The sequence below is a fragment of the Ctenopharyngodon idella genome, chromosome 3 (genome assembly GCF_019924925.1).
Source record: "Ctenopharyngodon idella isolate HZGC_01 chromosome 3, HZGC01, whole genome shotgun sequence".
Classification (NCBI taxonomy): Eukaryota; Metazoa; Chordata; class Actinopteri; order Cypriniformes; family Xenocyprididae; genus Ctenopharyngodon; species Ctenopharyngodon idella.
Genome location: NC_067222.1, coordinates 55,085,741 through 55,109,738, shown reverse-complemented (window position 1 = coordinate 55,109,738; position 23,998 = coordinate 55,085,741). Strand labels below are relative to the sequence as shown.

At 38.1% G+C, this 23,998-nt stretch overlaps 1 protein-coding gene, 1 long non-coding RNA gene and 1 pseudogene across 2 annotated transcripts in view; 1 reads left to right on the top strand and 2 right to left on the bottom strand.

The window, feature by feature from the left end:
* LOC127508802 (gastrula zinc finger protein XlCGF57.1-like) overlaps positions 1 to 23,998 on the bottom strand; it is a 119,073-nt gene that overhangs the window by 42,687 nt on the left and 52,388 nt on the right. The window lies entirely within an intron of this gene.
* The window catches only part of LOC127509013 (uncharacterized), a 199,719-nt gene that overhangs the window by 174,958 nt on the left and 763 nt on the right, over positions 1 to 23,998 (bottom strand). The window lies entirely within an intron of this gene.
* On the top strand, positions 5,672 to 23,630 carry LOC127508807 (uncharacterized; annotated as a pseudogene).

Sequence of the window (23,998 nt, the reverse complement as noted above, 5' to 3'; positions counted from 1 at the left end):
TGTCAGCGAGTGTGAAAAATTGGGGACCTCTTTGGGCGCATTCAGCATTTAATTTTGAAAATGGCAATGGAAAGCTTGTAAGACTTGTTAAAAATGCCAGGGGAGCAGCACTTCAAATTGTTAACAAGTTCATTATGAGTAGAACTCTTCCATTGTTAGCAAGCACAGACACAATCAGTGAGAGCACACTCCAGTTTTGTCGAGAAGTTACTGAAACAAACAGACTGAGGCATACTGACTCACTTGGTGAAGTCTGTTTTCTTGGCTCTGCTGAAATTTTGTCACTCAGTTTTGAGGAGGAAGTTGCTGTGAGGCAAATTGTTCAAAACATGCCTATAGGCCTTCAAAACAACTACAGTGTCAATTGACCTGACCGGTTTTTGGTAATCCGTGGAGTGAATGACCTCAGAGTTCACCATCAGTCGGCAGTAGATGTTAAACTCTGAGGTCATTCACTCCATGGATTACCAAAAACCAGGTTAAAATCAGGTCAAATGACACTGTAGTTGTTTTGAAGGATGGAACAATTGGCATTGTCGGTAAGATCGTAACTTTGAGAATTGAAGAGTCAGAGAGATGCCTTGTGCTGATAAAAGAAATCTGTCCAGTTGATGCACCACTTTTGGATAATAGAAGATCAAGGGTTTTTCTTCCTCATATTTTACTGTGCGCTTCTAATTTTGGTCAGTTACGGGCAGTTCCACCAACCGAAATTTAAAAAAAAATGCTTGCACATTACCTTCACGAATGAAAAATACATCTGCATCTTTCCAAACACAATTGAAAGGGACATTTAATTGAATTGAAAATATGAACTTTATAACAGCACCACAAAATTATTGTAAAAAGTTAGGTTACATGTGTGATATTGTGTCACATGTGTTATGATATTCCACTTTATTACATATAGCTAGGTGCAAAAACAATTATTTTGAATAATTATAGTATGTTAGCATATATAGTATTTTACCTGATATTTAAAGCATTTAAAAGGTGAATATGTACTAATTTGTATTTGTACACTGTATTTTTTTTTTCCAAAGTATGAATTATATTTTTTATAAATATCTTTTAAAAAATTATATTATATTGTAAATTTTATGTGTATATATGTGTGTATATTTTATAAATATCTTTTAAAAAATTATATTTTTTAAATATCTGTTTAGCTATTTAAATTAGTGTTTAATTGAAATGGCATATTGTGCTGTATTCTGTGCTCTGTATTTTTATCTTGTGCATGAATTATAATCATTTTTAAATTTCGGTTTCATTATTTAATATCTGTTTGCCTAACTTGTTATTGAAAGTTTCATATATGTTATTTATTTGATCTGTATTTTATTTTGTATTTAATTAGTGCAAATGTGCTGTAATTAGCACAAACCTCAACGCACTGCAACTGAAGAAAACACATGCACATAGAAAGAAAAAACACCAGCAAATTAAGAAAACACCTTCATTTTACTGTGCTGCAAATACGCACAACTCCGCATGCGTCAGACTACAATTAACGAACTTTAAATCAGCAACAAGGATGAATCCAGTTACTTATTTGCCAGTTAGCTGTTGATGTTTTAGCCTTCTGTCCGACTGACTTTTTATCTGAATACCTACATGCAGTAGGCTATATACCTATATTTGAAAATGCATCATGGATCTTATTGGCTGAGAGTAAACTGCACCAGGAATTCTTTCGACAATGGGATCTTTAATTTCAAATCAAATGTATCTTAGAAATGGCTTGAATGGGGCGCTTGGATTTTTATATAAATAAGCTAGTCTAACAGCTTCATGAAAAACTTGGGAATATGAGGTAATTTCAAAATTGTGATTTCCAAGTTTGGAAAAAATTCATGAAAATATCATGGGATGTTTTTAATAGTCAATATAGCATATGCATACTATATCCATTCTAAAAGGGCCATACAAATATCATCTAAGTACAGTGACTGGTATGCAACACTAGGTGCAGCTGGTCCACCAGCTCAACCAGGTCCCCACCAGCTAATGACCAGCTTGTACCAGCTACCAGCTTGAGCTGATTTCAGCTGGATTTACCACTAGGGAAGGTATCATGTCTAAATAAACTGTTTTAAAGATAGACGTTTAAGTTCAAAGAAGTTTAATTTCTTGTCAAAACTGCGTCTGTCCAATGGCCATTATTTTCTGACAGCCACACAGAGAGACTGGGCGGGGATTTAAATGACGTCGCCCTCTGAATGTAGATACGATGGCTGGATCACTTTTACTTTACACTGAGATCCGACCACAATGCGTCCTCGACTACCTCCAAACCAGGACACGTTGATCGGATAACATTCCGATCACAAACGCGTTTACAGTTGTCTTTTCAATGCGTATGTGGACAACATCCAGACACAGGTCGCATGTTAATGCCAAGTGTAAACGCAGCCTCCGTCTCTCGAACTTTGTCGGTTAGACCAAAGACGTTTTTTCGAAGGTCTTACGGGTGTGGAACGGCGTGAGGGTGAGTAATAAATGACAGAATGGGTGAACTAACCCTTTAACATTACATTACATAAACTCTTAACTGGTGCTGGGCGGTATGACCAAAAATTTATATCACGGTATTTTTCAAAATTATATCGGTTTCACAGTATATGGCGGTATTTTTTTCCCCTATGCATGACCGGGCGTTAACCACATTTTCTACTGATTGAGAGAGGAAAAACTGCAGTAGATTGACTAGAATGCCCTGTTTTACTGTCATGATGACTGAATATTGTAGAAAAATTCCACACTAGAGTTAATACAGGTTTACAAAGCCCCACAAAATGAAACAGACCTGCAACACACTCATTACAGACACATGAATATTAAAATATGACCATGGAGATAGAGGAAAAAAAAAAAAAAAAAAAGACAAAAAAAAGGCACCTTAAGCATTTTAAAAATCTACCCCTATATAACAAACTGCCAAAAATAGGGAGAAACATGGAAGAACATTTAAACAACGTGGTGCTGGACGTGAAAATGATAACTGTACAGGCTGAAACTAGCAAAAAACACTTGCGTCGCACCTGGCGCCGCATTGCACCAGATGTATGATAGGTTCCTTGCTATTTAAAATATACTTAGGAAATTTAGTATTATAAATTATTTAACAGTGCATACATAGTACAATAGCAATATATTTGGGTCTTTTATTTTACATTATTATTATAGTATTGTTATATATTCCCACTCAGAGCTATCAGGCCTGAGGAAACTGTGGTTCAGTTATTAAGAAAGAACACGGACTATGGTCAGAAGTAAATGCCATTGTAGAATATAAAATACACAATAAAAACAAGTATTTCCTTTGAGCAAACAGAAATTATTCTGATTTTAAATTATATTATTATCTATTCAGGTGGACAATGAAGGACTGTCCATGTGTCAAGATAACGAAGACGCACCAGAGGAGAGCGCCATGTTGGAACCTGCTGGCTCCGATTAAACCCTCTTTTTAAGAAAGAAAAAAAAAAGTTAAAAGTTGATCAGAATGTTGTTTATAGTAGTTCATAATTTCTCATAGTTGTTGTCAAGTTATTTAGGGATTCTTCTCTGCCTCAATGTCTGCCCAAACTTGACAAAGGCTTTAATCAACTCTTGAGGGCACATGGAATAACTCAAAACATCCTTCATCGAAGCAATTTATTGAAAATCTTTCAGCAACAACTTGATCCTCATTTGCTTTTCTTCACAGGTTAATTCAGATGTTTAGCTTAATAACCTATACAGAGAAATATACAAATATATGAGTCAGTACACACAGCAATGAGATCAGTTAAGGATTTAACTCATTTAAACTACGAACAATGTTACTAGAATACTCACAAATCAAAGTACAGTACATGGCAGTTCAACAGCAACACTAAAATGCGTTTACTGCACATGGCCAGTTAGCATATTAAATGCTAAAACTGTTAGCATTAACAAACAACTTGCAAGACATTCACAATTGTTCTTTTAAACAGTCTGTAGTCTTAAGAAATTACTCTTTTTCCTACCAGTAGCGTCTCAACGTTGATGAACACACTGTGGCTTTTCCCAGCTGTCTTTGAACAAACTCAGCATGTGGTTTATTCCAAACTCAGTGGCTACATCCGTGCATGCATTTGCAGCTATTTTATTACATGGACTTACAGAGCAGACAGGGCAAAGGCAGAGGCATAAACAGGGACAGGCAAGGATCGGGGCAGGCAGCAAACAATCACAGTCCAGGAAACAGGCAAAGATCAGGGCAGGCAGCAAAGGGTCACAGGGAATAAACAAACCAAATGATAACAGGAAAACAGTCCACAGAAAAACGCTCAGAAATGATCACCAAGGCAAATCAAGACTTTGCGAGTGTGAGTGTGTCTTAAATAGTGTGAGTGTGATGCGGTGCAGGTGTGCGTGCAATCAGTCCCAGGAATGAGGGCCCATGGGAAACGTAGTCCGAATGAGAACTGATCAGTATTCCGGTGATGGCTCCCTCCAGCAGTCCGGAGGAAGGGCCGAGGGAGCCACATTCGTGACAAAAATAAAACTACCCGCTGAAAACTGTCAGGGACTGTGCTGATATAACTCACGCAAACACAAAGATGAAGAAGATAAGGCAGTCTTTAATAAATCCACAGGCAGAGGAACATTACACACATCCATACATAGACGAGACCTGACAACCATGAACAGAAACCAGGGAACTTAAATACACAGATAATTAACTAATATGACAAACAGCTGTGATGATTGGGATTAGTGTCCATGGTGACAAATTGTGGCGGGAAACTAGACAAAGGAAGCACTTGTGACTGAAGGTAACACACTAAAAGTCCATGAAAAAGAAACTAACTGAACAGAACCGTGACATTACGCCCCCTCCTGCAAGGCGCACATTTTTAGAACAAAAAATTTCTAGCTGGGGCGGCGTGACGGCAGCTTCACATTCTCAATATCTACCTCCTCGATGGCAGTCAAGACTTTCATTTCAGTAGAAAAATCGCTCCTTTTCATAACACAAGTGTCACAGACACGCCAGGCTCCAACATCCACCAATCACAGCGCACAGCTTCCCCTGAGTACTGATCACCGCCACCTGCACCTCATCAGCTCACTCATCACCAGCACTATTTAAGACACTCACACACACAGTCACATTGTCCGGTCTCGTTCACATCTAAGGACTTACCTGTATGCTTACCTCAAGGACTCTCCTCGCTACATACCTGTTCCCTTGTCTCCGAGTTCCCTCCATCGTCTCCAGTCTGTGTGTGAAATGTTGTCTGCAGTCATCGTCTCCAGTCAGCAAGTATCATTCTCCATCGGCACTCTGCAACCACAAAGGACAGTACCATGGTACTCTATACCATTCACCAGTCACGAACTTGCATCTGCATACTCACCTGTTGTCACCATCTACTCTGCTTGTGTTCAATAAACAACCTGTTAACTTATCTCCGGTCTCCTGGCTGGTCCTACTGTAACAACGAGGATCATGTCCAACATATGTTGTGATTTTCTGTTTATACCTTTCTAAACCAGCACAGTACGGACTTTTCCATCTCTTCCATTCTAATTTTCACTGCTTGCCCTCCACCTGAATTTTGTCACCAGAACCACATGATTGCAAACAACCTATTGTGTGAAAACAACATGAATTGTGTTAATGGTATGATCACAACAGACGGATGAGATGCTAATTGTGAAAATCAGTTTCACTTCCTTTATTTCAGAGAAAGGAAGTGAAAGAAATTTCAGAGCTGCTGTTCAACATGACAGTTCAGAAGAGAAGAAAGAAAAGTCTACAAATATTGTTTGAGGTGAGTGTTTCATCTTTCTTTAGTTGTTCTCATCTATTTTCAAAAACAGAGTTGTAACACTTTAGATTACAGCCTGGAAAGTACTGCGTAATTACAACGAATTTACAGCGTAACTTTCGATAATTATAGTGTACCTATAAAGTAAGTACGTGTAAGTATAGGGGAACAATATGTAAAGTCTTGGGAATAAAGGGGTAACAACCAGGAAAATAACAAATTATTTATACTGTAAGTATTTTAGAACTAAGGGGTACTTATACTATTATGATAGACAACAATCTTGGGAGCAATTTAGTGAGAAAGTGCACTGATTTAAGTTGTTTCAAGGCAAGTAGAAAGAACTATTGCAATCTTTTTTAATACATGGGGTATTAAAATACATAAGTGGTTTAATACATAAGTATGACATTACGGGCCGTAAATTAAAGTGGTGTTTGTTACACTCTTGTTTCATGTAGTTTCAGGGTAAGTAATAAACGCAAACAATCTGATATTACTGACTCTCGAAACCTTTATTTGAAAAACAACTTAATTAAAAACAGGTCTACAACACTTATTATTCATTTATTCATTTTTTTAAAATCAACTTTTCATTTCAAATTCTAAAGTCCTGACAGAAAGTAACACGTTTTGTCCCTTTATTTGTTGTTGTTGTTTCTCTTGCTTGGCTTGTTTCTCAACTGATGAATCTTTAGAAGGAATCCCATTAAAAGAAAATACAGTACACCCAGAAATTTTCCCATGGTTTAGGCTATTCATCTTTTTGCTTCCGACCAACTGTCACCAGCGCCTGCATGAGAGTCGACTTTGCGTTCGATGAAGCATATTGTAATGAGCAACGTGAAGCTTTCATGACGTTCTCGCGGGAGATTCATGTGAAACTGGCGCGAGAACTGTCTCGTTTGTTTCTCATTATCATTCTGTTATGATAATGTGTATTTTGTTGTGAGCATTAATAAAAAAAAAAAAAACTAAAAAGAAAAAACTGACAGCATCTGACATCCACGGCACGCTTACGTCACGCTTCAAGTTACGTCAAGCCTGAACTCTCAACTAGGGATGGGCGATACCACTTATTTTGTTTTCGATACGATACTGATACTTTCAAGGCCAATATCACCGATATCGATACCGATACGATACCTCTAATATGAACTTATAGATTTTAACATTTATTCAATTATTGAATTACTAAGAGTAAAATGGGTTATGATACCCACTTAACATTATATTTGAAAGGCATTTTAACATTCAATATGCCTTAATTGCAGTTTATTACATTATATTTTTGTTTACACATGGTTAAAATGTTTACTTGGTAAACCATGGAAAATCTACAAACAAGCCGAACTAGCTGAACTACGGTCACTGTAGTAATGGTTAGTTTTCATGAGGGACTGCCAGTGACAGGCTGTTGCACTCATAAAATGAAACATTTGTATTCTGACAGAACATCAATATGAACTTTTAACGTTCAATTTAAATAAATGTAATTGCACAAATTATGTAGGCTACTGTTTCATTTTTCTTTATTGTGAAATAACTAATAATAATATTATTATATTTTCTTCTGTTAAGCATTGTTCTGGGCTGTGTTTCCCAACAGCATCAATGGTTTCTTACGATACTAAATGGAGTCCTGTTTGAATGTAATGTCAGTAGTGAGCGAACACTCTGTGATTGATTGGTTCTGACTTGCAGCATTTGTGTGTTCAGATGAGCAGGAAAGTACTTCTACTACAAATTATTCGCTAACATAGGTTATTTGTCCAATTCAATGCATATTGTATGCATTAAATTTATTGTTAAATAAACAAAATAACTGGTAAAAAAAAAAAAAAACACCTTAGTATCGATATTTAAATTTGAGTATCGATACTTTCAATACTCAACGTCAGTATCGATATATCGATACTTCATATCGATCTGCCCATCCCTACTCTCAACCCTCTCGTGCACGCGCAGGTGACAGTTGGTCGAAAGTTTAAAATTTTAAAATATTTGGTATTTTTCTTACAAATACGTATCGTTTCACTTCAGAAGACATTGGTTCATCCATTGTGGTCATATGGATTACTGTAGTTATTGCTGTATGTGCTGTTTGATGCTTCCACTTTTAGGAACACATAAGCTTGCATAAAGCTTTCCCAGAGATTATTTATTTTCCTAAAAACCTTTGTTTGTGTTCATCTTAAGAAGGAAAGTCGTATACATCTCAGATGGCATGAGGGTAAAGATGAGTAAACGGTGAGCACATTTCCGGGTGTACTGTATTTTCTTTTAATAATAGCAAATGACATGGAATTCCCTCTTAAGATTCACCAGTGGAAAGAAAGAAAAAGAAGAAGAGAAACAAGAGGAGGAGGAAGCCAAGCAAGAGAAACGAATAAGAAGTGTTGTAACTTTAAATCTGTTTTGAAATAAGTTGTTTTTCAAATAAAGGTTTCGAGAGTCAGTAATATCAGATCGTTTGCTTTTTTTTTATTACTTACCCTGTAACTACATGAAACAAAAGTATATTTCCCCATGTATTAAAAAAAGATTGCAATAGTTCTTTCTACTTGCCTTGAAACAACTTAATCAGTGCTCTTTCTCACTAAATTGCTCCCAAACGTAAGATTGTTGTCTATTGTAGGTACCCCTTAGTTCTAAAATACTTACAGTATAAATAATTTGTTATTTTCCTGGTTGTTACCCCTTTATTCCCAAGACTTTACATATTGTTCCTCTATACTTACTCGTACTTACTTTATAGGTACACTATAATTATCGAAAGTTACGCTGTAAATTAGTTGTAATTACGCAGTACTTTCCGTAATCTAAAGCGTTACCAGATATTTATGAATCTTAACCTGCCAGGAAAGTCTCAAAAATACCACAAACAAATTCAAAGCAGTCCACGCACGTGTGACGATTTACAAATGCAGATTCAACGATCCATAAATATATGTAACATCATTCATAAACGTGTGATGGAAATTAATTCAAGAACTTGATATATACATATTTGTGTAAACATTTTACATTTATTTTGGTGTGAGCATTTGGGGAAATATTTATGCTTTTACTTGTGTATTTATGAATTTAGTTTTGAATTTACGAATCGGATTTAGTGAATGTGAGTTGTGCTGTGCATTTATGAATTTAGTTTTTGAAAATGTATTATTTTTGAGGCAGATCTGGCTCCATAGTCTTTAATGGACACATGATGATGGGCTGGAGCAGGAGCTGAATCTGGAGGCTGAAGACAAACAACTGATGTTAGTGGAGTGAGATTCATGTTTTACAGTGCAGAGTTACAGTGTGATTCCTGCTGACCTGACTGAAGCAGCGTTACTACAAGGTTAAGACATAAAGGTCAGGTGTATGTCAAGATAAAGACATGAGTCTATGTTCAAGACTTAAACTGTGAGAGTGTGTCTGAGTCCTGAACATTGCCAGCAAACCAATAACTAATAGAGTTGTGTAGCTAAATAACACTCAAACTAAATATTTAGTTTGACCTCTACAAGTAATCAACATTTTCTGAAGGTTCAACACCTGCTTTCACTGTCTATTTGAAAGAAATATTATTTATTTATTTTCAAATAGTACCTTTATATTTTGAAAGTGCCTGGTAAAAGTGGATTTATTGTAAAGCTTTTTCTTCATGTCCAACAGCAGTGAGTCAGTGAAGGACGATGGCATCTGCTGATCAGCATTATGACACACGAGATGAGCAGAAAGAAGACAAGCTGAAACACAAGGAAGGTAATAAAGGAAAGACAATATCAGTTAATATTAAAGTTTTCATTTAATAAATGTCTTTAATCTCTCTCTATGCTAGTCCAGATGAGCAGCAGTGCTCGCAGTGAAGTCGGTGTTGGTGTGAATGCTGAAACTGGAGCAACTGCAAATGTTCCTGTACTCACTGGAAACACCATCACCTTCAGCTACAACACTGCAGGAAACGGTATCAATATAACAGTGCTCACTGAGACACTAATGAAAGACACACTGTAGTTTGTTTTATGGAGATATTGCTCATGGGCAGACATGTTTTAGCTACATGTTCCATGTTACTTCTCTTCTTTTCTCTCTCCACACAGCACCACAAAAAGCCTCAGAGAGACAGACGGAGAAGCACACAGTAGATCAAGGTACAACAGTCGTATTCTCTCACACTGTACTGACAGATGCTGACCAACACCAACACACACGTTCGTTGGTTTGGTTGGATCAGTGTGTTTCCTCTGTTGACATTGGCTGGTGTTTGTTTTCATCAAGTGTTTATCAGGTTGTGGAACTTTTGAACAGGGACATAATGTTACGCAGCTCACGCGCAGTGTTGAAGTATACATTACTTAAGGAAGTACTTACCAATCATTAACAAACTATTAATAGTTTATTCTTAGTTTATATATTGTAGTCTCTACACCAGTGTTTCCCAAACGTTTTTCAGTCACAGCACCCTTTGAAAATGTTCAGACATTTGTGGCACCCCACACTAGTGTTGTCACAAAACTTTTGATACGATACCTTGAAAATTATCGATTTTTAATACCACAAGAAGAACCGCTGTATATAGGCCTACTGTCATATAGATATTTATAATATTATCTAATTTTTTTGTCCATCCATTGTGTAGGAAAAGGAAAGTCCAGGAAATCAGTCATTTCTTCTGAAGAGAGAAAGATTTTAATTAAGGCTTTTATTCATATATAAACATTGCTCAGTTACCATTACGACTATCTCACCTAAATGTTTGCTCACTCCGTGTATTAGTGTTTTTATATTGGGATAATTTTGTTGCAATAGCACAAGACAGCTTGTTTTAATGTCAGTTATTTTCAAGTTTTTATTCTATTTTATAATGTAATAATTTCACAGTTAATCTCCAAATTAATGTAGAAACAACATATAGACAGTATATATTAAATACTTGTTTAATAACATCTTTTTATGAATGAAGGCCAGTATCACTGATACTAACACTGCTAATGATGTCTTCAATTTTAAACATTAATAATTGCCATTCAACATTACAGTGTAATTGAATGGTATCAGTTTTAACATTTATTAAGCTCCAAAAGATAAAACAGCTTTTAATTTAAATGAACTTAAAACAATCTCCACATAAACCTGTGGGATGATCTATGTAGTGAATCTCAAGAGTGTAACTTTGGTTTGAAAAGTGGAGGGGACACACACCCTGCAGGGGGGTTCGGGGGCATGAGTGACGTGCGTTTGTTGCGTCTTACCGTGAAATGAGAGTTCTGTCTCTTTATTAAAATCAACACAATGATTTATCTCTCATTCACCCGCAATTAATTGGAATGTTATTTTTTATTACGTGGCTCGCCCGACCCGCTGATCATCCGCAGTATCGAACGGTGCGAGAATGGACACAGGCCGGGAACCGCGACAGAACCGTGTCGGTGGAAAATGAGTATCTGAGCATGTGACTGCCTGTCTGAGTTTTGTCGACAGCCGGAGGCGGCACAAAATTTGATGGAGGCGGCCGCCTCGTAATTCTCTATGCAGGAAAAACCCTGCTGACAGAAAATGTTGCGGTTTAAAGTGGACTCGTTTTCATGCTACACACATGTTCTACATTAAATATTTAGCTAACAGTCTAAATAAGAATTTACCTAGCTACATTGTATGTTAACGTTAGCTCAGTCAAGGCTAACATCAACAGGTGTAGACAGAAAATATGATTATCCTGACCTGAGCTAATTTACTGAATCAACCAACTCACATCTCCTTTCTTTCTTTTCATCCATGATGACATTAAAGTCATCTGTTGCTGTTTCTGGCGTTTCATCGCTGACTGTGCCGCAACCGCGATACCTGCTCATCAGATTTCAGTGAGCTGTTTTTAGAGTGTGCACGCGACGTTCCTGGACGCGGACGCACGCATCGACACAGACAGGCTCTCTGTGTTCTGCTCCTCCGTGGCGATGACGGCATGTGGTTAAAAAATCATAACAAACAAATTTGAAAGTGGGGGGGACACAAACGGGATTTTGAAAAGTGGGGGGGACATGTCCCCCCTGTCCCCAGTGGAAATTACGCCCTTAGTAAAACTACATAACAATATTTTACATGGTTTGACTCCTGAATACTGATTCCTCCCACGAGAGGGCATTCTGGGGGCAGTAGAATAACTGCAAAGCTAGTTGAGAATCCACAGGTGTTTGTGTGCTATTTACTCACGCTATAAACTAGAGAATACGACATGGTGTCAGTAGGATACTCTAATAAGCTTGCGGAAGAAGTTTTGTTTCGGGGCAAGTTAAGCTTTATGAGGGGTGAAGTCACAAAGTCATGGCACAAGTGGCAAGAGGACAACGTGCTCCAGTTGATGCAGCTGCCGGGGGGAGAGAGCCGCCCACCTGAGCCATAACTTCTCTAAACCTCACGAATGGGAAAAAAGGATCCGACGGTTCGAATGTTTCCGTCAGGCCAGTAATCTCCACACTTCCACGCAAACCAATCAAATAAATCGTCTCAGGTTACGTATGTAACCATGGTTCCCTGAGAGGGAACGAGACGCTGCGTCAAGCGCTTTGGGAACGCCTCTGCGTGAATGCGTCGTGAAGCACGTGTAAAATCTGTCCAATGGCGTGACGGGACGTCATAGGCGGGTGACGGCATGACCAGGAAACTATAAAGCACACCCGAACCAAACAGAGTTAGCTTCTGAAAGTCGAAGTAAGTCGATACAGGCATGCAGGGAGTATGGCAACGGGACGCAGCGTCTCGTTCCCTCTCAGGGAACCATGGTTACATACGTAACCTGAGACGTTCCCTTTCAAGGGAACTCGCGCTGCGTCAAGCGCTTTGGGAACGGGATACCCACGCCGCCATAAGACCGAGTGCCTGTCTGTGTGAAACTGTTCAGCGCACACTAAGACACCAGCACCCTTGACCCCGGGGTAGAGGCCACATCTAGGTTATAAAACCTAACAAAAGTGTGCGGCGAGGACCACCCCGCCGCATCACAAACCTCTTGGAGGGACTCTCCAGACAACAGGGCCAAAGAGGCCACCATACTCCGTGTAGAGTGAGCACGGACTTTAAGTGGAGAAGGAAGACCGGCAGACTCCTACGCAAGTGAGATCAACTACCCACTTGCTCAAGGTTTGCTTAGATGCGGGGTGCCCCTTACGTGGGGCCCCGAAACAGACGAACAACTGATCCGTCTTACGCCACAGGGCAGCTCTGTGGACGTAAGCATCCAAAGCCCGAACAGGGCACAGCAAATTAAGTTATTCCTGGTCTGGATCCAGAAATGGAGGAGGGCAAAAGGCCTGCAACATAATAGGGCCCGCCACATTAGTGGGGACCTTAGGGACATAACCTTCCCGAGGAAAGAGGAAGGCTTTGACCATGCCTGGCGCGAAGTCCAAGCAAGAGGCAGAGACCGAAAGGGCTTGTAGGTCACCAATTCTCTTTAACGAAGAGATAGCGAGGAGGAAAAGAGTCTTTAGAGTGAGGAATTTAACATGAACCTCTTCGATAGGCTCGAAAGGAGCAGTAGACAGGCCCTCCAACACTATGGCCAAGTCCCAAGTGGGAACTCTCTGACGTGCCGCAGGCCTCAGCCTCAGAGTACCACGGAGGAAGCGAGTAACCCATGGGTGTCTGCCCATGGGTTACTCCAAAGGAACATGGTAAGCCGCAACGGCCGCCACGTAGACCTTTAGCGTCGAAGGAGATAAACCAGAAGAAAACTTTTCTTGAAGAAACTCCAGAACTGTACCGACTGGGCAGTTAACAGGATCAACGTTACGTTCTCTACACCAAGAAGAGAAAACATTCCATTTCAGGGAATACAGCTTCCTCGTGGAGGGAGCTCTGGAATGGAGCATAGTCTCCACTACCTCAGTAGAGAGACCGGAATCTAAGAGCTGTGCCCCCTCAGAGGCCACGCCCACAACTTCCACAACTCCGGGCGGGGGTGAAGGATTGAGGTCCGAGATTGCCATAAGGTCCGAGAACCATACTCGGCCCGGCCAAAACGGGGCTACTAGGAGCAACTGGACCCCGTCCTGGCGCACTCTCTCCAAAACTCCCGGAAGCAGAGCAATCGGGGGAAAGGCGTACAGACGCAGCCTCGGCCACGTCTGCACCATAGCGTCCAACCCCAGGGGGGCTGGATGTGAGAGGGAGAAATATAGAGGACATTGGGTCGTTTCCAGAGACGCAAACAAGTCCACATCCGCTTTCCCGAAGCGCTCCCAAAGGAGCTCCACCACCTCGGGGTGGAGTCTCCACTCCCCGGGCCTCGGCCCCTGCCTCGACAGGATGTCTGCTTCCTGATTCAGACGCCCTGGGATGTAAACTGCCCTGACTGACAGCAACTTCCCTTGGGCCCACAGAAGGATCTGGTGTGCCAACTTGCATAAGGGGCGCAACCGCAGACCCCCCTGATGGTTTATATATGAGACCACCGCTGTGTTGTCCGTGCGGACCAACACATGATGGCCCCTGAGATCTGGGAGGAAGTGTTTGAGTGCCAGGAACACAGCCATCATCTCCAACTGGTTTATGTGCCAGGAAAGATAATGACCCCTCCACAGACCCTAAGTCGAGCGACCACTCATGATCGCCCCCCAACCGGTGAGGGACGCATCCGTCGTTAGCGTTAAGCGACGACAAGGAGCCCCCAAAACCGGGCCTTGGGAAAGAAACCAGGGTTTCTTCCACATGACACAAGCACGAAGGCATCGCCGCGTGACCTTGATCATGCAAAACGAATTTCCCCTCGGGGAAAATCCACTGGTTTTGAGCCACCACTGCAAAGGTCTCATGTACAGCAGGCCAAAAGGTATCACGTTGGACGCAGCTGCCATCAGACCTAACAGTCTCTGAAACTGTTTCACAGTGAGTGACTGACCTAGCTTCAGCTTGTTTACGGCTGTGAGAATGGCCTCTATGCGAGCTGGCGACAGACGAGCTTGCATTGACACTGAATCCCAAACTACGCCTAGAAAAGAGGTTCTCTGAGCTGGAGAAAGCACACTCTTGCATCAATATATCTTCACTTTGTGCTTTGAACTTTTCAATGCGGAGCACTGCCGCTGAGCGCTGTGCTTTTCAAGCGCATCATGCTTCAAGCGCATCATTCTGCACGCTGGATGCGCATAAGCGCTTTGTGCCGCTCTGGATGGGAGCCGTTCGTATTATAATATTTTTGCGCAAAGAAAGATTATTAATAGCATTTTTTGTTCTGTCCTATCTATCATATGTTACTGCCTCATTAAAAAAAAAAAACGCTATAAATTTAAAAGAAATGTCTTAATTTTATAGTATAGCCTATATTTATATATAAATATATTTAGTTCATGTCATTTATGACTCAACCATTCATGAAAAACAAGTTATGAGTCATGGATGAAGGAATCAGCTGGACTCCTGTTTATTTTGAATGTCTACCAAGCTAGTGAAGCTATTGGTTTATTTACAGTTGTTGCACTGGTGCACAATTATTTAATAAATAATTCACTACATTTGTGTCTGTTTATTTTGTTTTACAAACTTAGGAAAGTAATGTTTAAGTCAAGCCTGATACCTTGCACAAAAGAATGATCCCAGTTTCTTCCACACAGTGAGGCATACAGTTTATTAGGTAATTTAGCACTTTTTTTATTATTACTTGAATATCGGATCGGTATCGGTATCGGCCAATACTGAATCCCAGGTATCGGAATCGGTATCGGAAGCGAAAAAAGGTGGATCGGTGCATCCCTAATAAAAAGTACCCCATGCCCATAATATACTGCTGGATCTTTAATGCTGTGGGCCTATTTTTCTGCTGGAGGTCCTGCACATCTTGTTCAGATACATGGTATCATGGATTCTATCAAATACTAACAGATAAAAATCAAAACCTGACCAATAATGGGTTGTGGTTGGATCTTCCATCAGGACAATAATCCAAAACAAACATCAAAATCAAAAATGTGTCACTGAGCACAAAATGAAGCTTCTGCAATGACCATTCCAGTCCCCTGACCAGGGGCCTCATTTATAAAACTTACGCACTTTCAGGGCCTATTTTGTGCGTACGCCACTTCTGACGCATAAGTTGTGATTTATAAAAACAAACTTGATGGGAAAATTTTCGCACTTCCACGCAAACTCTGACCCATGCGTACGAACATTTTGGAGACAGAGCAGTTTGGCGACACCTATGGTGCGCTGAGGGACTGACGGCAGATGAAGGAAAACCTCTTTAAATCCTCATTATGAGTCATAATCATAAATACAGTGCATGTTCACAATAACAGTTTAAATAAATAAAAGAATGATTTAAACTCACATGGAAACTCGTTTTCATTTTGATATAGGGCCTACACATTTACATTTATATTACACTTTCACTAATGGCGATAAGCACTGAAATTACATTACGCAGTCATTATGGAGAAGTTAAAAATGATATGAATTTAGATGGTAGATGTGCTATTTTCGATCACTTTTCCTGTGACACGCTGTTTTAATGACAGGAGCGCTAGGAGCACAATAATTCCTCTTTAAATTAGACCAGATGTTATGACAAAATATTTTAGTGAGAACGACGATCAGTGATGCACACTTAACTTGGATATTATGGAGGACACTGCTGGATTCGGTGGTTGAACGGTCTGTTGTCCAGTTTGAAGAGGTCCAATGATAATAGCTTACTGTACAACTGCAGCTGCACGGAGGTGTTGATGTTGTCTGATCTTCAAACAATTACCACTGTATTTGAAGGATATATTTTGAGGAAAACAGTAAGATTTGCACGTTTCCTTTTTAAAATTCTTCGGTGACGCGCCGAGACAGACAATTGTATTTACACTGCAATAAATAAGTATGCCGATCTGTTTCCACTAAAAATAGCCTATAAACTTCCTAAAAGATGTTCACCTTATCAGTGAAACTGCATAAATTTGATTCGAATTGTTTAAAACAATTAAAATACTATTTGGCCAGTGGAAATGAATGAAGCAACTCTATTCTAAAACCTTTATCTGAAGTATTTTATACAATTTTGTTTTTATGCATATTTTGATATATTTATTCTAAAACATAACAAGAATATTGGATGATTTTTAGCAATGTAATCTGTATGGCACAATCGTTAACCATGGTGTCACGTGGATGGGAATATGTATGGAAATGATATGCAGATGAGGTTATGCATAGTAAAACTAGGCGTCATAAGCTCCATATATGGTGATTTTGGGGAGGAGACGGGGTGGAGATGCACGTACGCACAATCTTCGGCTGACTGGGATTTATAAAGGGATTTGTGCGCAGGTTCTGCCGTACGTATGGTTTTATAAATCTGATTTTTTTTGTGCGTACGCAGAATCTAGCTTTTGCGCGTACATACACTTTTAGGATGAAATCTACGCAAAGTTTAATAAATGAGGACCCTGAACCTTAAAGAAAATGAGTGGAGTGAACTGAAGAGAAGAAGCACCAACATGGATCTGGGAATCTAAAGGATCTGTAGAGATTCTGCATGAAGGAATGGTCTCTGATCTCTTGTCAGGTGTTCTCCAAACTCATCAGGCATTATAGGTGAAGACTCAGAGCTGTTATCTTGGCAAAAGGAGGTTGCAGAAAGTATTGAATAAAAGGGTGCCAATAATTGTGGCCAACGTGTTTTAGAGAAAAACATTTATTTCATAATGTGAATTTTCCTCACTATCAATTCTTTTCCTTCAATGAAAGGTTAGACTTTTGTTATTGAATTAAAGATCAAAAGGATAAACAATGTAGATTTATTTTTACAGTCATCTTTGATCATATTTACCAACAGTTTTGTCCACATCTGTATATACTTATTTTACTGTGGGCATTTAAAGCCCATACAGTGGGCAAATAAAGCCATATAAAGTCATATATAAGCATACTGAGTGTTTGTATGTTGTTGAAATAAAGATTCATATATAGATTACACATATATTGATGCATGCATGACATTAACATACAGTACCATATAAAAAGTCATCATATAAATAATTGTAATATATGTCTATATACTAATTCTCATATGGGTATTTCATACATGGTATAAACTTATATAAAATCCTATATAAGCATACTGAATATTTGCATACGTTTAAATATACTTGCATATATAATTTAGACATATATTGTTCACATATATGGTCTTAACATAACAGTACCATATAAAAAGCCATCGTATAAATAATTTTAATATATGTATATATAATAATTCCTGTATGGGTATTTCATACATGGTATAAACGTATATCTTCATATATTATGAGGATGTATATATGTGCTAATAATATATTGCCTTTATGAAACATATATGACATCACTACTCAGATATATGTACATATATTACATTTATGTATGGGTCTACTTGTGTGCTGATCATGTGACTGTAGCAGGCGTATATTTGACAGAGTTTCGTGTTTCTACAACTGAGGCCAGTGTTAGTTGAACACCAAAACGTCTTGTCAACTTGTTTTTATGTAGTCCAGTGACTTTTAATAAAGAGATTGTTTGAACACTAATAATTTAATGATTTTATTTCTAGAATTAAACTGCATGCAGGAAATGTAATAAAGAAATGAAACAGTAATGTTCTCGTGTGCAAAAGTACAGCCTATAGACAGTTCAGATCAGATGTGTGTTGAGCCAGTGTGAATATGAACTTCATCACACTGAAGAACAAGTTTCACAACCGCTGTCCTGTCAAAGCCTGATCTCTCTTCATCAGATGTTGAGGGACAGTTCCTATTACAGTATAAATGTGCTGTAAATGACATTTAAGCATTAATAAGAGAAGACATATTTGTACTGAAATCTACTTCTCTATCATGCACTGGTACAGTGTCACTATATATCAACTCTAGCAGGATTTCAAACTTTAGTCGGTCAGACTAGAGGAAGTTCACAACCAGAGGAGGAGCTGATAGTGTTTCAAGGAAGAGCTGTAACTATATATAATGAAGAGGAAGACTGGCAGAAACAGAAAATGGCTGATAAGTGTGATCTGTGTCTGCTGGGACTGATCATTCTCTCTTCACTTCTCACAGGTAAAGACATCTGGATTTTCTCTAAAGACGTTTAGTGGAATTAGTCTGGAAAGAGTTGATTTGAACATGCTCAGTTTATTCTTGCACACATTCACGTTGTGATCTGAGAGTCGTGTATTGATACATACAGATCATACTGTAATATTCCTGATACTGGACATAGAGTCACTCAAACATCTGATGATCAACAATTATCTTCATATTAAGAGATTTCAAAAGCTCTCTGAAAAATACTTCATTCTGGAGACTGTGATGGTTGCGTTCATGAGGAAAAAAGACTTTGAATCTTCTGCTCTTTATGTTGGTATGTTTTACCTTCATTTATTAATATATAGCATTATGGTCGATTAGATGTACTTGTGTTTCAGGCACCAGTGGAGTGGATGATCCTCATGTGTTCATCAGTTCTGGTGAAAATGTCCGTCTGCTCTGTAATAATGCTCTTTCTGACTGCACATCAACTACATGGACCTACTATAACAGTATCAGACATTCAGCAGCAGTTGAACTGATTACTGAAGGGATAAAGAAGAAAGACACAGAGAGACTGAGTCTGGGGTCTGACTGCTCTCTGAACATCAAGAACGTCACAGAAGAAGATTATGGATATTACAGCTGCCAACAATATGTGAATGGACAAAAACAAGGAACTGATGCACGTGTTTTTCTGCATGTTCTTCATGGTTAGTTTATATAAGATTATGTGGTCAATTTAAAAAGGGCAGATTCTCCCTTTAAACTCAGTTGATTATTGTGTCTTGTGTCTTAGTTTCAGTCTCTCCATCATCATCCTCACAGACTGAGATCAGTCCAGGCCGCTCTGTGACTCTCTCCTGTCAGTTGTATTCATATACTGGATCCCCCTGTGATTATTTGGTTCATTCTGAGGGTCTTCAGCTGTCGTGGGTGAATCAGGCTGGTGTTGATCTGAAGACAGACTCCAGATATCAGATATTAATCTCATCATATCACTGTATCATCACTCTGAATACAACACTCCTGAATGAAGATGACAACAGAGAGTGGAGATGTCAGCTTACTCATGGAGATCAACTCAAGACCTCAGTCAGATTCACTGTCAAGTATTCAGGTGAGAAATAATCTCATGAATCAGTTATGGAAGTGTTTTTATTATTGTGTGTGTTAAAATATGATTGTCATATTCTACGGTAATGAACAATTATCCTTTACAGCTCAGGATGTGCATGAATCTACAGTCAGAGGTAGAGTCAGAACGGTTTGAAATCACATTCGGTGCTTCGCTGCTTTTGTCTTTGTCTGTAATTGTCTCCACTCGTCTCTGTCCGTCTCTGACTCTGAGCTCGATCTCTTCTTCAGTCGCAGTGATTTCTGTCGCTGCAGTCGCTGTTTTCCTTCTTGCTGTTCTCTGGCTGATCTGCAGAAAAACAGCTGGTGAGTTTCAGATTTACTCCTTTACAACAATTAAAAACAGTTCAGATCTCACTCATAGAAACATGTGGATTATATCAAATTCACAAACAGAAGTTTATTCCTGCTGAGAATTCCTGTCATTTCAGTCTCAAAGAGTTATCAAGTCAAATTTATCATTCATTTTAATGCTTCAACAACATCTTATTGTTACATTCTGTGTTTTTCATGTGTGTTTTATCATAAATTCTCAGATAATAAAAGAGGGACAGTCGACTCTGCGGTGAGTTCAGTAATGCAGTGATTTAGATCTGATCACTGTCTTTAAAGCTCAATAAAGTGTCATTCATGTAGTTGAACTGTTTGTTGTCTGAAGGTCAAAGATGAGAATGAACATAAAGGGACGTATGAGACGATCAACACGTCCATTCCTCCTGCTGCCAGAGCCAATGTGAGTCAACTAAATCATCAAACATTACGTTCACTGTCTGTACTCTAATGTGATTTACTGAACGCTTTAGTGTTATTCTACATATTGTGAGAGATATGTGTCTGTTGTGTGTGTTAAACTTGATTCTTTGCACATTTGCATTGATGTTTAGGAGCAGACAGATGATCATGTGACTTATTCTGAGGTCACTTCCTCCAATAAAAAGCCAGTAAAATCGTTCAGTGTGAGTAGATACCAGCACTTTCCCTTGTTCTTCATCACTGTCCACTGACCAGTCCTATTCAGAGAAAATCACTCATCTTCTCTCATCTATACGCTGCTGAAATGAGCTTGACTCTCAGATAAATGAAGCTCGTGCGCTAATAATAATAATCAATATTAATGGACAGAATCTGTTCTTTCAGGATCATAATGATACAGTGACTTATGCTGCCATCAGAGGAACAGAAGATGAACCGCAGGATGAACTTTATTCTCTGTGAACAAGAACAAGACCTTCACAAATAAACATTAATGACACAGATCATGAGCTCATCATATCAGGGGCAGATGGGACATTTTCATTTCTCTGGTGTTTGGAGGAATTAACTGTTAATTCAGATATTTGATGAATGTACAATCAAACATAATGTTTCCTAAATTTTCAACCCAATGCAGCAGAAACTACTCTTTCTTTATAAGTCCTCTACTTGGGAATGTTTATTTAGGTAACACTTTATAATAACTGCACACTATGAAGCATTAGTTAAGCATTGGTAAACAGTCAATTCATCATTTATAAAGCATTAATATACATTAGTAAGCAGTTTATAAATACACCTATAGATGTGTCGTTCTTGATTTATAAGCTTATCTATAATGTGTTTAATAATTGTCTTGACATACTTTATTAATGATCAATTTATCATTTCTAAATTAAGTATTACATTATTTACCAACCAGTTATTTAGGAGCTGTCAGTGGTTCATAAGATCATTTAAGAAGTGTAATGATTAATAAACTATTTAAACATACATTTACACATGTTATTATTTAGACATATAGTAATAGTTACTCAGTGTGTTAATTAATAAATGCTTTATTAACATATTTCTACTGTAATTCATGATTAATTCGGGTAGTTATAAAACATTTAGTAGTTGTCAAGTTAACTATTTTTGTGAGCTCATCTAAAGTGAGCACTATTCATGCCTCGTAAAGCTTTTTCAAAGGAGATTTAAAGGCTCAGTTATCTTCTGCACTGCTGTTCTCTAATGTTTTAAAGTGAGTACTGAGGTAGTTTTGACACTGTGAAATATTTTATTACATTATTATTGTTTTATAAAAACATTATTTGTTGTGTTTTGACACTCCTGTAATCCAGTGTTGGCACTGGAAAATTTATATTCAGCAATGTTTACACTTTACAGAAATGTATTTTATATCAGATTGCAAAAGCTTAGTTTCATTTTACTGCACAGTTATGTTTTCTGGAGGAGTACAGGGATTGTTATTTTCTGTGACATTGCAGAATTTTTTTTATTTTTTTATTTTTTTATGAAGTTACCCGTTGTAAAGTTTCATTTTTTTTCCTTTAAATAAATATTTCTATGTTCTGTATCCTTTAAATCTCCTTTTATAAAAGCTTTACGAGGCAGAGGTAGTGCTCACTTTAGATGAGCTCACAAAAATAGTTAACTGACAACTACTAAATGTTTTATAACTAACCGAATTAATCATGAATTACAGTAGGAATATGTGTTAATAAAGCATTTATTAAGACACTAATTATTACTATATGTCTAAATAATAAGATGCATAAATGTACATTTAAATAGTTTATTAATCATTTACTTACACTTTATAAATGATCTTATGAACCACTGACAGTTTGTAAATAACTGGTTTGTAAATAATGTAATACATAATTTAGAAATGATAAATTAATCATTAATAAAGTATGAAAATACAATTATTAAACACATTATAGATATGCGTTTACATCAAGAACAAAGCATTTATGGGTGTATTTATAAACTGCTTACTAATGTCTATTAATGCTTTATTAATGATTAATTAACTATTTACTAATGCTTAACTAATGATTCATAACATGAGTTATTATTAACTGTTACCTTTATTTCTTCTTCTTCCAAAAAACAGTCTGTGTCAATGCAAAATCATATGGATTTTTGATAGTGACAGATTTGTAAAAATCGTCACAATATTTTTTAATGGTTCATTGCTTGTCACTGCTCTGTCCTGTTTGTCTTCTGCAATAATGACTATAATATGACAATAATATGAACAAGTTATTAGATAAATCAGCTTTATAACACAAAAAAACAGACATCTAGATGTGCCATATTAGACTCCAGAGACTGTTCTGGGTGTAACTCTGCAGATAACCAGTTTGGTTTTTAAAGCCAAACATGGCACTGATCTGTGCATTTATGAACTAAAAGAAAAAAAATAAGTATAGAGATAAACAATAGTCAGTTCTTATGTGTTTTATTGATCATCAAAAGCTTTTGATCGAGTTAACCATAAAAAAGTTATTTCTTTAAATGAGACGAGGGGTGTCTGAATACATTGTGTGAATTGTGTCCTATTGATATGCCCACCAGTCACTGCAAGTAAAATGAGGTTGTTGTTCAGCACATAAAGATGAACGGCTTACTGTGATTTCAGACTGTGGTGATGTGGTTTCTCCACTGGCTGGATCTTCATGTGTGTCTTCAGGTCACTTTTAAAAGAGAAACTCTTTCCACACTGATCACATGTGTGCCACTTCTCTCCAGTGTGAATCCTCTCATGTGTTTTCAGAGATGATGACTGACTGAATCTCTTGTCACAGTGTGAACACTTGTAAGGTTTTTCTCCAGTGTGAATTCTCTGGTGCTGTTTTAAACTGTTTGCTGCAGTAAAAGTCTTCTCACACTCAAAGCACATGTACTCTCTCACACCTGTATGTATTTTCTGATGTTCTTGTAAACTACACAGCAGTGAAAAACTCTTTTCACACACAGAACATAACTGTGGCTTCTCCTTCGTATGAACAGTCAGATGTGTTATCAGGTTTGATGCCCTGAGAAACGTTTTGCTGCATTGATCAAATGTGAACAGCTTCTCTCCAGTATGAACTCTCATGTGAATCTTAAGATATTGTTTGATTGAGAAACTCTTTCCGCACTGAGTACTGCAAGGCTCAGTACTAGGACCGTTGCTGTTCACTCTGTACATGCTACCCTTGGGAGATATCATTAGGAAGCATGGCATTAGTTTTCACTGTTACGCTGATGATACTCTCTATATTT